This window comes from Heterodontus francisci, chromosome 13, assembly GCF_036365525.1.
Source record: "Heterodontus francisci isolate sHetFra1 chromosome 13, sHetFra1.hap1, whole genome shotgun sequence".
Lineage (NCBI taxonomy): Eukaryota > Metazoa > Chordata > Chondrichthyes > Heterodontiformes > Heterodontidae > Heterodontus > Heterodontus francisci.
The window spans coordinates 89,158,767-89,173,791 of record NC_090383.1 but is presented as its reverse complement, the minus strand read 5'-3'; the positions used below and the strand labels follow the sequence as shown (position 1 = coordinate 89,173,791).

At 46.0% G+C, this 15,025-nt stretch overlaps 1 long non-coding RNA gene across 6 annotated transcripts in view; it reads right to left on the bottom strand.

The window, feature by feature from the left end:
- Positions 1–15,025, bottom strand: part of LOC137376487 (uncharacterized) — a 36,722-nt gene that overhangs the window by 17,266 nt on the left and 4,431 nt on the right. For 5 of the 6 annotated variants that reach the window (XR_010976239.1, XR_010976243.1, XR_010976242.1 and 2 more), the window contains exon 1: positions 186–367. The exons of the other annotated variant lie outside the window; for it this stretch is intronic. This is a non-coding gene — a long non-coding RNA (uncharacterized lncRNA). Of the gene's footprint in view, positions 1–185; positions 368–15,025 lie in introns of those variants that run through there. 6 annotated transcript variants of the gene reach the window in all.

The window sequence follows — 15,025 nt, the reverse complement described above, 5'->3', positions numbered from 1 at the left end:
CCCCCCCCACCCCCTCCCTCTACCCCTCCCCCTTGCATCCCCTCCTCCCACCGGCACCATCCTACACCTGTGTAGGGGCCCCAACAACCCCACTGCCTTGTGGGCGTCTCGGGAGAGACCAAACCTAAGGGAGTAAACCCTAACAGAAAATCCGGAGCGGAACCCCGTAGGCGGTCATGTGTCACCTTTGGCATGTTTCCGGCAGTTCCTGCAGCCATACTGGTGCCAAACGTCGTGTCCTGCACTCCTTTGGACCCCACCAGAAAGGCCGAGAGGGGGGTTTTGACGACTGGGCAACTCTCAACCTCCATAAATTTGCCCAGGCATGCGCCATGGAGAGGTCACTCCATAGTTGCCTCACAGCGACTAAAACAACACGGAAGGCAGCAGTTACGGGTTATAAGTCCAGATAAATTGGCGTAGAAACTGGGCGCCACGGGTTGCCTTTGTCGGTGGGAGAGGTCATTGCACCTCACTGGACAGCTACCGCCCGCCTCAAACCGGGCAGCCCCCGGTCAATAAGGTTCTGTCCCGCCACAGTCTGCCTGCTTCAATGGGTGCTTGGAGCTCAGGGTCATTGCCCGAAAGGTGGACTGATACACCGCACCAAACAACATGAAAAAAGGAAAGAAGGTACCAGCCCTTCGCTTTGCAAGCTGGAACGTCAGAACTATGTGTCCTGGCCTGTCGGAAGACCTTACACAAATCAACGATTCTCGGAAGACCGCCATCATTAACAACGAGCTCAGTAGATTCAATGTGGACATTGCAGCACTTCAGGAGACTCGCCTCCCCGCGAGTGGCTCTCTAGCAGAGCAAGACTACACCTTCTTCTGGCAGGGCAGGGATCCTGAAGAACCAAGACAGCATGGAGTGGGCTTCGCCATCAGAAACTCCTTGCTCAGCATGATAGAGCCTCCCTCAAATGGCTCGGAACGCATACTGTCCATCCGACTGCTCACCACCTCTGGTCCAGTACACCTACTCAGCATCTATGCTCCAACACTCTGCTCCGCACCTGAAGCTAAAGACCAGTTCTATGAACAACTCCATAACATCATTAGCAGCATCCCCAACACCGAACACCTATTCCTGCTGGGGGACTTTAATGCCAGGGTTGGGGCCGACCATGACTCATGGCCCTCCTGCCTTGGGCGCTATGGCGTTGGAAGGATGAATGAGAACGGGCAGAGACTGCTTGAGTTGTGTACCTATCATAACCTCTGCATCACCAACTCGTTCTTTCACACTAAACCCTGTCACCAGGTTTCATGGAGGCACCCAAGATCACGTCGTTGGCACCAGCTAGACCTCATTGTCACAAGGCGAGCCGCCTTAAACAGTGTTCAAATCACACGCAGCTTCCACAGTGCGGACTGCGACACCGACCACTCCCTGGTGTGCAGCAAGGTTAGACTCAGACCAAAGAAGTTGCATCATTCCAAGCAGAAGGGCCACCCGCGCATCAACACGAGCAGAATTTCTCACCCACAGCTGTTACAAAAATTTCTAAATTCACTTGTAACAGCCCTTCAAAACACTCCCACAGGGGATGCTGAGACCAAGTGGGCCCACATCAGAGACGCCATCTATGAGTCAGCTTTGACCACCTACGGCAAAAGTGCGAAGAGAAATGCAGACTGGTTTCAATCTCATAATGAAGAGCTGGAACCTGTCATAGCCGCTAAGCGCATTGCACTTTTGAACTACAAGAAAGCCCCCAGCGATTTAACATCCGCAGCACTTAAAGCAGCCAGAAGTACTGCACAAAGAACAGCTAGGCGTTGCGCAAACGACTACTGGCAACACCTATGCAGTCATATTCAGCTGGCCTCAGACACCGGAAACATCAGAGGAATGTATGATGGCATGAAGAGAGCTCTTGGGCCAACCATCAAGAAGATTGCCCCCCTCAAATCTAAATCGGGGGACATAATCACTGACCAACGCAAACAGATGGACCGCTGGGTTGAGCACTACCTAGAACTGTACTCCAGGGAGAATGCTGTCACTGAGACTGCCCTCAATGCAACCCAGCCTCTACCAGTCATGGATGAGCTGGACATACAGCCAACCAAATCGGAACTCAGTGATGCCATTGATTCCCTAGCCAGCGGAAAAGCCCCTGGGAAGGACAGCATTACCCCTGAAATAATCAAGAGTGCCAAGCCTGCTATACTCTCGTGCCAAGCCTGCTATACTCTCAGCACTACATGAACTGCTATGCCTGTGCTGGGACGAGGGAGCAGTACCCCAGGACATGCGCGATGCCAACATCATCACCCTCTATAAAAACAAAGGTGACCGCGGTGACTGCAACAACTACCGTGGAATCTCCCTGCTCAGCATAGTGGGGAAAGTCTTTGCTCGAGTCGCTCTGAACAGGCTCCAGAAGCTGGCCGAGCGCGTCTACCCTGAGGCACAGTGTGGCTTTCGTGCAGAGAGATCGACTATTGACATGCTGTTCTCCCTTCGTCAGATACAGGAGAAATGCCGTGAACAACAGATGCCCCTCTACATTGCTTTCATTGATCTCACCAAAGCCTTTGACCTCGTCAGCAGACGTGGTCTCTTCAGACTACTAGAAAAGATCGGATGTCCACCAAAGCTACTAAGTATCATCACCTCATTCCATGACAATATGAAAGGCACAATTCAACATGATGGCTCCTCATCAGAGCCCTTTCCTATCCTGAGTGGTGTGAAACAGGGCTGTGTTCTCGCACCCACACTTTTTGGGATTTTCTTCTCCCTGCTGCTTTCACATGCGTTCAAATCCTCTGAAGAAGGAATTTTCCTCCACACAAGATCAGGGGGCAGGTTGTTCAACCTTGCCCGTCTAAGAGCGAAGTCCAAAGTACGGAAAGTCCTCATCAGAGAACTCCTCTTTGCTGACGATGCTGTTTTAACATCTCACACTGAAGAATGCCTGCTGAGTCTCATCGACAGGTTTGCGTCTGCCTGCAATGAATTTGGCCTAACCATCAGCCTCAAGAAAACGAACATCATGGGGCAGGATGTCAGAAATGCTCCATCCATCAATATTGGCGACCACGCTCTGGAAGTGGTTCAAGAGTTCACCTACCTAGGCTCAACTATCACCAGTAACCTGTCTCTAGATGCAGAAATCAACAAGCGCATGGGTAAGGCTTCCACTGCTATGTCCAGACTGGCCAAGAGAGTGTGGGAAAATGGCGCACTGACACGGAACACAAAAGTCCGAGTGTATCAGGCCTGTGTCCTCAGTACCTTGCTCTACGGCAGCGAGGCCTGGACAACGTATGCCAGCCAAGAGCGACGTCTCAATTCATTCCATCTTCGCTGCCTTCGGAGAATACTTGGCATCAGGTGGCAGGACTATATCTCCAACACAGAAGTCCTTGAAGCGGCCAACACCCCCAGCTTATACACACTACTGAGTCAGCGGCGCTTGAGATGGCTTGGCCATGTGAGCCGCATGGAAGATGGCAGGATCCCCAAAGACACATTGTACAGCGAGCTCGCCACTGGTATCAGACCCACCGGCCGTCCATGTCTCCGTTATAAAGACGTCTGCAAACGTGACATGAAATCGTGTGACATTGATCACAAGTCGTGGGAGTCAGTTGCCAGCATTCGCCAGAGCTGGCGGGCAGCCATAAAGACGGGGCTAAATTGTGGCGAGTCAAAGAGACTTAGTAGTTGGCAGGAAAAAAGACAGAGGCGCAAGGGGAGAGCCAACTGTGCAACAGCCCCAACAAACAAATTTCTCTGCAGCACCTGTGGAAGAGCCTGTCACTCCAGAATTGGCCTTTATAGCCACTCCAGGCGCTGCTTCACAAACCACTGACCACCTCCAGGCGCGTATCCATTGTCTCTCGAGATAAGGAGGCCCAAAGAAGAATACAAGGTTTACAACTGTTCTGCATTATAAAAATGTAAACGGAGTGTCGATTAATGAGTTATTTTTGCGCAATGCAAGTTTAAGTCCTATGACTGAATTATAAAGGGTGCTTTTCCTCCCCTCTAGCTCTTGGGTGCAAGTCAAGCTGAGTGCAGCTAATGTGCAATATATGCAAGTTTTTAACCTAAAGCACAACACACACCAGGCACAGGCCAACCCCTTGGTAGGGCCTTGCACCTGGCAACAGGTGCAAAAATGCAACAGTGCTGCAATGGTAACAGCCGTTGGCTTAAGGGCCTTCTAACTGCTGCCTGCTGGGCACCTTCCCAGTGTGGGGGTGGGGAGGAGGGGGGAAGGTGGGGTAAATGAGGCGAGAGGGTCAGTGATGCCATTTCATGCCTCATTAGCTTGCCTGTCCTTTGCTTACCTTTGCTGCAAAGGCAAAAACTCTGCCGCCCACTACTTCTCCCCTCACTCAGGGGAACTCCAGAAACCCTGAGCACCATATGGAGGCCTTAGGGCCATCGCGATAGGTCTCCACCCCCTGAGCATTTCCAACATGTAGGATAGGAAAATCAGTCCTATATACTTTAAAAGTAATTTATGATATTTCTTGCTATTTTATTCTTTAACTGATGTTGCTGATGGCAAGAAGTCAAAGCACACCTGGAAAAGAATGGGAAAAATGAGCTGGCAGTGAATATTTTGCTTTGTAATAAAGCAATACAGTATCTGCACTTCCTTGAGATAGTTCTTCCTCATTAATTCTCAAATGTTGCCTCTACAATGGTCCCCTTGCACTGCTTTAGCTTTGTAATTTAGGTGGTATAACATCAGGGCCTAGCCAGTTAACATAACATGAACAGATGTCCCATAATATTAACCCCGATGTGTGCTGGGAACACAGGAAGCGAGAATTGTGATGGGGTATTCATTAAACAACCCACAAATTTCCCACAACTTAACGTATGTTCCAGTAATCCTACTTCAAAACGTCTGCATACAAGGAGCAGTGTTCCAAGCAGTAACACTGTCTGAAAAGAAAAGAAAGACTTTTATTTAAATAGAGCCTTTCATGACCTCAGGACTGTTGTGGGACCACCTTAAGAAGCTGTAAGTGAAGGTCACCGGAGGAAGTGATGTCACGTCAGTCATGACCTGGGAGTTGTGGGTGTAGCCTGACACAGTGTGTTGGTGTGGCTCCTGTAGTACCTGTGTATATATGTGTTCTAGTTTAAGTTATAATAAAAACCCATGTGTTTCTGAGTATTACTTGAAGTCCTGTGAATCTTGCAATAGTTCACATACCAAAGGAGCAAGGACATCCAAAAGCACTGCACAGCCAATGAAGTACTTTTAAAGTCATCGTTGTCTTGTAGGGAAACACAGCAGCCAATTTGTGCTCAGCAAGATCTCACAAACAGATAATCTGTTTTAATTAGGTTGATTGTCTAAGCAAACCTTCAGTTGATCACAGCCTCTTCTCCGCGATCAACCAAACCCCCAACCGCAATCTTTTCCTCCCTCCCTCCTGATTGCCAGCCTCTGACCTATGGTGTAGTGGTGACTTCACCGTTACGAAACTGTATCTTCAAGAAATCAGGCCATTGATGCGACTGATGACATCATCGGGCATATATAAAGAGGAGACACCATTTTGAGAACTCACTCAGCACATGGCTTTACAAACAGCAGACACGCACCAGCATGGAAAAGACCTGTACATGAATAATGCAATGTAGATAAGTAAGGCAATAACTTGTGTTTGTGTTGAATCCAAATATAAAATCTGCAGTTATCATTTAAAGAAGACTTAAGAACATAGCACAACACTGAACGACGTACCCCCAAACTAAGCCCCAACCTTTCCCTCCCTCGTGATTGCCGGCCTCCAACCCTAATCCCCAACTCCAAGGCCTAATCCTTCCCTAATTCCTGTGGACCATCCCCAACAGCGCCCTTCTACCAGTGGCTTTCCCCCACCCCAGCCAGCGGCTGCCAAGCAGGAAACAGAATAAAAATATGATAGTGAAGTTCTGTTGGTAAATTCAGCAGGTCCTCCACAAGCCCAGGATTTCTGGGTTTCCCCCCAACCCAACCCTGACCTGCTACTACTCGCCCTGCTGCATCCCTGCCTCTCTGTAAATACTGGGGCCATCATTTTCTTAAAGATACATTTTCTGCCCAATTTGAAGTTGATCTAACTGAATGTCAGAACTGGCTCGAAGGGCTGAACCGCCTACTCCAATTCCTATGTTTCTGAAACTGAACTGTCCAATTTAAGCCTTAGCCACCGATGGCTCTCATGACATAGAATCAGAGAATGATACAGCACAGAAGAAGGCAATTCAGCCCACCCCACCTGTGCCAGCTCTTTGAAGGAGTTAGCCAATTAGTCCCATTCCACAGCTCTGTCCCCATAGCCCTATAATTATTTTCCCTTCAAGTATTTATCCAATTCCCTTTTGAAAGTTACTATTGAATTTGTTTCCAACATACTTTCAGGCAATACATTCTAGATCATAATAATTTGCTGCATTAAAAACAAGTATTTCTGTCGCCTCTTGTTCTTTTGCCTATCACTTTAAATCTGTGTCCTCTGATTTCCAACCCTTCTGACACTAGAAACAGTTTATCCCCAGATATAACCTTGTCATGGACAGACAGGCCAGCTACATTAGCTGCCATTGCTATGAGTGGGTCTTAGCATGGCATTCTCATCCTCACTAAGGTTTGCCATAGTTTCAGACTTACTAAGCTAAGAACTGGGGTTTGCCGACAAGCTGGAGAAACATTACTACAACGTATACTGCAGGGGATCCAGACTACATGGAACACCGATCTTAAAAATGATAACATGTAGGCCAAAGCTTTCAACATTATTTCCATTTGGCCACCAGCTTCTCCAGCCATCTTCACTGGCTGTTTACCCCAGTTCACAATGAAATCTGATTGCCAAGCTAAAAGGCTGAATGCTTCTAACTGAGGAGAATTGGCAATCCTTATAGAGTGCTGCTGAGTGAGAAATATCATCTTTCATTTTTCTGGACACATTTGACCTTCTCAGTATGGATGATAATACACCATTTATCCTCTGAATGTTTAATTCTAGCTACATCTGCCTGGTATCACGGAAACGTGCTATGCCGAATGATGATTTTTTAATTTACTGGCTGGAAACCTGAATTACATTTTAACAAAGGGAAAAGGGAACAGATAAAAGGTGACTGCTGGCAGCTAAGATAGCCTCCTAAATTCAAATGCATCAAGGTGGAGACAAGTTGTCTGCCCAGTCCCCTCCAGAACAATGGTCTGGGGAATTTTGAGTGAACCACCTAGCTTGCTCCCATTAACAAGACATTAATGCAATCATTTTGGACATTAAACTGGTGGAGACAATCCACTCAAACCTTGAACAATGGGACTCTGGTTGAGAGAAGGGAATTCCTAGACATGAACTGATTAAGTTGCAAGAGGGGATACACACTGAGCCATCATGTTGAATCACTGGATGACAGTTATGTGACAGGCCCATCATCTATGTGTTTCAGCTGGTGTTTTCTCTGCAGCAAACGAGACAAGCAACTAGACACCAACAAGAGAAGAACCAAGTAGTGTCACACCTCTCTCTCCAGTCCACCTTACAAGCTTTGAACCCTGCCTGCTGGCCGTAACCACCCAGGCCTATCGCTGCAGCAAGCAGAGACCCCTTGAAGGAAATCTTCTGCATCACTGTCTCCAGAAGAACCATATCTGCAAACCTGAAGCCTCAGGACCACCAAACTCAGCCGAGACACCAAACTCCACAGACTGTATACCCATTTTTATTGCTCCAGACTCTAATCTGACCAATCTACCCTTCCTATTCGTGCGTGTGGTTTTTTTTATTTGTTTGTGCGATGTGGGCGTCACTGACTAGGCCAGCATTTATTGCCCATCCCTAATAGCCCTTGAACTGAATGGCTTGCTCCATTTCAGAGGGCATTTAAGAGTCAACCACATTGCTATGGGTCTGGAATCATATGTAGGCCAGACCAGGTAAGGACAGCAGATTGCCTTCCCTAAATGACTTCACCTCATCCTGCAATGGGCCCAGCCTCTCGCTGCCTTCATAGATCTCCAGCCATTCAGCCATAGCAGCCACATTACCCAAACACAGTGCAACATAGTTGCTGGCATTCTACCCTCTGTCCTGCAGGACAAGGTTGCCCACAATATAAGGGAGCAGAACAGAACTGGCTGGGTACAGACGCGGCTGAGTCCGACGAAGGAGATGGTACATTGTTTCACGAGACCCTTACCAAGAGCATTCAGGATGACAGTATATTACTGTCTTATGCCACTTCTAAACTCCCACCTCACCTCGTCCTGTTATCTGGAATGAAATGCAAGCTGCAGATGGTGTGCTCCTGGACCACTTGCTATACACCCTATACTTCCTCTCTCACTCCAACTCTCCACTTCTAAACTTATGCTTTCAGACATCCAAGTGGTTCTTTCCTCAGAGGTCTGGTGTTGCTCTCTTTCTTACGCATTCTCATCATATGATCGAGTGGTGGATGGGGGTGCTTTCATAAGCCTGTACTGGAGGTAGCCTATGACCCCAAGCAGCCAGCCTCTGGTTCTCTGTGGAGGCACAAAGATGGCAGGAACGGCAGACTGCCTCAGAATGAAGGCACTGTGGCTGCTGCCAGGATACCAAGGATCCACTGACATGATGTAGTCTGCATAGTTACACACCAACTGCACATTGAGAGAATGGCAGTCCTTGCGGTTCCTGGACTTCTTACCGTTGACATGGGAATGCCATAGAGCCAAATACGTGCAGTCAATTGCACCCTGCACCACTGCGGAATGTGCTGAGGGAGAATACAATGTATTCATCTCTCCGAGCATAGATGGCCTCCTTCGCCTCCTGGATACATCGATGGATGGCATGTTTGTAGATGTGCTAGAGTTTAGAAGAATGAGAGGTGATCTCATCGAAGTATGCAAAATTCTTACAGGGCTCAACAGGGTAGATACAGGAAGGATGTTTCCCCTGGCTGGGGTGGCGGGTGAGGTGGGGCTAGAACCAGGGGACACAGCCTCAGACTAAGAGGTAGGCCATTAAGGACTGAGATGAGGAGGAATTTCTTCACTCAGACGATGGCAAATCTATGGAATTCTCTACCCCAGAGGGCTATGGAGGCTCAGTCATTGAGTATGTTCAAGACAGAGATCGATAGATTTCTGGATATTAAAGATATCAAGGGATATGGGGATAGTGCGGGAAAATGGCATTGAGGTAGAAGATCAGCCATGATCTACTTGAATGGCAGAGCAGGCTCAAGGGGCCAAATGGCCTACTCCTGCTCCTATTTCCTATGTTCCTATGTTGGCAATGTCACACGCTTCCGCCTGGAAAGATTCTTTATGGCCACTGGTAGCACCATCATCATCCTGGTGTGAGGATCCAGCTCAGTTTGAAGGGAGTGGCACAGATCTGTCACCACCTCCTTGTTGAACCTGAGTCGCCTCAACCATTGTTCCTGAGTCAGGTGGAGGTTGGGAGAAAAAAATTAATAGGCAAAGCTTAAAACACCACACAGATTTTCTTAAAAGAGAAACAGAACCTATCAATGGTTTGTACACGCCGGCCCTCATTGAACCCCTAGAAGGTGACACACCCAACTCAACAAAACTGATCAGAGATTCAGATTTGGGCCCCTCTGCCACAATTTCTACACCCACTTCAGGTACAGGAAGACATTACTCTATAATGCTAAGAATTCCTCCTCAATCAAGACATGCTCTGTGAATTATAAAAGAGTCATGTGTAACATTAAAGCAGCAATCTGGAGAGGGAAGCTACACATGATTCTTCAAAGGAGCATTTGTTATTTTAGAAGCCAGTAGTTTAAGGAAGATATTTCAGACATCTTCAGGGCAAAGTCATAGCTGCTTACCTATGATGTTAAAAATGTAGGCAGCGGAGCACAAGCTCTGCCTATTCTTTGATATAACAGTACTAGAAGAAAGCAAAAGTAAACACAGCCACTGCAAATAAAATGCTTATTAGATCCATCTATATTTTATAGCCTCTTTTACTAAGGTTCTCAGGCAAATAGTTCACAGTTGATAAAGATCATGTATTCACAGACAAACCCTTGAAAAACAAATCTTTTACCCTGGGCACACCTTACCTTTTGTGTAAGAAAAGCCTTTAGGGTGTCCTAATGAATTATAATTAATCAAGCTTAACTACAGATAAATGTTTTAGAAGACAGGAAAGCAGCAAGAAAGTAAAACAGCCTGGGGATATATTGCATTTTCATCCAGGTTTGGAAATCACTGGCATTGAAATTCAGGAGTGGTTTTATGTGGTTAAAAAATACCTTTCTTTCAAAAGTGCACATAAGTGTTGTTTATTTGCACTACATGTTTTTGCAAAAAATTGTACAATTGTACAAGTGGAGTGCTGCCAGGTTTGGATACCAAGTCTGCATGATCACATGATGTGTTGCACATTGCCTGAAGCAGTCAATATACTTGTTTTTTCAACAGCTATTTAGCCCTGATTCTTCAAATCTGGAGGCACCTCTGCCATATCTTTGCTAATGAAAGTGTTCTGAGATAGAAGCCATGGCTCAGAGTGCTCTAGAATGCTACTTCGTTAGCAGTCATAATGTTTGTAGATTGGCACATCACTACTTACTTTAAATGGGGCCATATGATTTCAGTTTGAAACGCTCAATTTTGCCAATACTTTCAACATACAAGATTAGTCAATGGTTCAAACGCACAGTAAATTAGATTTGCATACTTGTTTGTTCCAAACCCACTTACAGTTTTCTGGAATCATCTGATGTTTGTCTCACTAAAATGAACAAAACATGAAAATAGCAAGAAGAATTTTTTCAAAATATGATGTACCTAACTTCTTTTCTTTAATGAATGCTATTTTTCATAATTTGGCATACATAATTTGTGGAGTCATTGTCAATTTGGTTCTCATATTACTTGTGGGAAAGTATTGGTACATTTGCTTTCCTGGCATGGTCCTGAGGATGCTGTGGGAATGTGTGTGCAAGTATTGAGGAAACTCATTTGGCCTTGGTCTCCAGGGTTTAGAAGGTCTCCAGGGTTGGGTGGTTCTTATATTGTTATATTATCCAAAATGGCTTAGGAACTACATTGTTCAAGCATATGTATATATAGCTCTACAATACCACATCTACTACTGCACTATAACCTGTGTATGAAATACAAAATGTAGGTGATATTTAATGCTGGACCCCGTGGCGAGTTTGGAGGCCGAAAGGGCATTTAATTGGGCAGGATGGTGGCAGGTGGGGACACCTGCCTCCATTCCAATTAAGTCACGGCAGGATAGCCCATGAACAGCCTTCCCGCCTGCTGCCAGTTGAGGCCCTTAAGGGGTAATTATTGCCCAATTAAGATCTCCTGCTGCTGGTGGTATTAATCCAATGGCGGGCAAGCCTGTTGCCATGTGGGGAGCACAACATGCAAACCCGTGCAGAGTTGCTTGTGGTCTGCAGCAGGGGACCCTGGCTCAAAGCAACTTAGTGCCTGATCCAGGGACCCAGCATCGGGAAAGTGGGGGACATTGAGACCCATCCCCCTGCCTTGCTGTGACACCCTCACAGCTTCCCCATGACCCCCACTCCACGAAACCCCTCCCGCCATCACTTACCTCTGACGTGGGTCACTCCATGATCCTGGGCCACCGGTAGGTGTCCTTCCGGCAGCACCCACCGCCTTCCCGATGGCGATGCTGAGCAAAGGAGCAGCCGGTCTCTGATTGGCCGGCAGCTCTCGTCAGGCGGGACTTCCTGCCCCAGGGGTTCTGGTCCCAGGATAGGTCCGCTCTAGGCCTCTCACATATCTGATTGGCTTGTCATTCAGCGGGCCTTCCCCAAAGGAAGCAACATGAGACCTGTGTCGCCTCCATCATATTTCCCCCCATATCATTCCACCACACATGAAGAGATGTGAGAAAATATGATGCAAGATCCAGTAGCTGTGTCTAAAGTGTGATTATTTAAGAAGCTCTGGGCATCACAAGACATAATCGTTACAAAGGCACAGTGGCAGCAATCAACATCTTTGGAGAGTCGGGACCCCATACTCAAAGAGCACGGGCTTCTGTCAGCCACCACTCCCTCTTCTGATCACCACTGCTACCTCCTCCACACCGCCCACACCACTGCTTCTCAACTCAACTGTTGCCGCCCCCCGCCCCCCCCACAACCTCCCCGATCCCAACATCAGGTGTGCCTTTGGCCTCACCCTGCAACACCCAAATTTCTAAGTCATTGGGTTTTTCCTACATTGATCAGCAGTCCTGCTAGGTCGAGTTGCTACCCTTGCCTAGCTTCCGATTGGACACTACATTAAATTGTTTCTTTCTGGCCTGTATTTTTTTCCCTTCCTGGGAAGGAGTGAAAGAAGATGAGGGATTGGCCTTGAGGGATTCTGTGAACCACACCCAAGTACTTTGAACCTCTTCCTAATTGTACATTCCATTTTTATTATGTATTCATATTTCTGACTGCATTCACCAATTAAATTTTCCAAAAATCTTTTCTTGCATAAGAACATTGTCTTTTTGGTTTAAATTAAACTTCTTAAACACAAAAATATGAATAATTTGTTTTTCACTGAACTTTTTTTTTAGCATATTTTAGCACTTGCTTCTTCACAGCTCAGCTTGTTCCAGCTGAACAAATTGTCTCAAATTATAGGAATAATATTCAAGGAAAGAAACTCAGGACCATATGTCTTTCACATTTACTGTCCAAATTGCTCCCCTCCTCTCCTGATGACACTGACTCCCTCTTGGAGGTATTAGATCCACAGGTGCCAATCATCCTCTGTGCCCAAGTGGTCTCTTGATGTTAAGCTATGACAGTGCATTTCACCAATCTATTCAACTGTGGAGGCTGCCATAGCTGACTGTGCCCCTGTCCTTGCCTGCTGCCCATGTATACTTCACGCAAAGGTTGCTGCATCAGTGCTCAGGAGCAGAAACCTCTCCCCTAGCCAATGTTCGAACAAATCCAGGTAAAACAAAACTGTGCACTGTCTGCACAGGGGACTAACTGCAGCAAAGGCTACGGTAGATTGATTGTTGTGTAACTTGCTGTACTCTAAATGGATGAAAAAGTTTAGATCATATTTGTAAAATGGATGCCATTTATTTAGTAACATGGAGTGATGATGCACGAAAGCACAGAATGGGTAAAAGCCATTCAGCTCTCAAAGTGGCAGACATACCAAAACAAACTAAGAAGCATTATGAATTTTTTACAAGTATAACAGTTGCTAAAGTAATAGTGGCACAGCTAAATTCTGCTGGATAGTTGCTTCCAAGTCAGTACAGTAACAATTCTGGTGCCTGTATGCTCATTCACGGAGGAATCCTCCTGAAAAATAGCTGTTATAAGATTGCAACAGATGCACAAAACACAGCTGTGCTCCCACGTGCGATCTGCTGCATCGGGCTATGTAAATATAGTTTTCATGAGTATCGAAGGACAGTCTGTACTGAGACTCCCACGTCCAGTCATACTCTCACTTTTCAATATTTTGCCAAGTTTTCTCCCCTCTTCTACTGATTCTTGCTGTGGAATGGCTCCACATGTGGCAGCTTGCCCTGCAGTATTCATCCAAAGATCTATTACTCATGTTTGAAGCTCGACAGTAAAGGAGTCATTTCATGAGCATCCGTTACCAGCATGAAGCATTCATCAGCATTGAGCATGTTTTTGGACAACTGGGCCGATAGCACTCTCTCTGACTTATACAGCTCAACTAGTAAGGGTTTGCTTTTGAAGGGACCACAAAAAATTGCCATTAAGTTTCAGCTGCTAAAGGCAGTAATGCTGAGCCTGATCTTGTGAAGCCAATGTCAATGCACTCACACTTACAACAGGGGCTTTTGGAGACCAATCTGGACCAGAAAACCTGGTTGAAAAGCACCTCCCAGAGGCACTGTGGCTAACTTTTTCTGTGCCCCGGCTGAGATTAGCTAATACAGCACAGAGTACGATTTGACCCTGGAACTGTTCCGATGTGTATGACTGAGCTTCACACTGGATAAAGAGGTCAAATAGTACCAAGGCCAGCTATCTCGACCTTTTACTTTGTTAGAGAAAGAAAATTTAAAATGAAGCTGGAGGTCTTGATAGTGCACTGAATTCACTCTCTGTTCTTTCTCCTTTGGGCCATGGCTTTGAATCCAACCCAGATTCATGGGATGAAAGCTCTTTTCTCTCTTTATCTCTTTCCCTCTCGCTCTCCCTCTCTCAAATTTGACATCTGTGGTAGGGAAAATCTTACACGGTTTAATTAAAGATGAAATGAGTAAATATGAAAGATGAAAAAGAAATAATTAGAAGCAGCCAATATGCATTTCAAAAAGAAAGCTCATGCTGGAGAACCTGACTTCAAGGGAGATCAAAATTGGGAGAGATGTAAAACAGGTTTTACAGTATCACAGAAAGTCAAACTTGCCCCCACTAATTGAAAAACATTGGAGAATTAAGCAGTTATTTAATAAATTTACTCCCCTGACATTAAATTTTGTCTACTGACAGTATATATCGGGAATTCAGAACAGAGCCTCCCACTTTTCTCCCCCATTTATTTTATTGGAGAGAGAGAGAGAGCCACAGAGAGAGAGAGAGAGAGAGAATGCCACAGAGAGAGAGAGAGAGAGAATGCCACAGAGAGAGAGAGAGAGTGCCACAGAGAGAGAGAGAGTGCTCTCATGCTCCCAGCAGACAAAACCTCATGTCGGGGTTTCAGATTTTAAAATTGTCCTTACTCCCCAGCACTAACATTCCTCACCAAGGTGAGGACAAAAAAACATTTTTTAAAGGAAAACAAAGTTTACTGCTGGCTACTTTGCTTCAGGCTTTGCCAGTATGGCATGGTCAGCAGCACTCAGGACATACTATAGTTAAACCCTGATCATTTGCCAAGAAATGTTATGGTTGGATCAGAAATTCTGTAACCTGCTTATTATAGAAAGACCAATTTGTAATATGTTTACTCAGCTCACTAAATTACACATGCTGAAACTAAAATGGAATAAAGACATACAAAATTTGATCCTTTTCAATAATATTTTTAAGT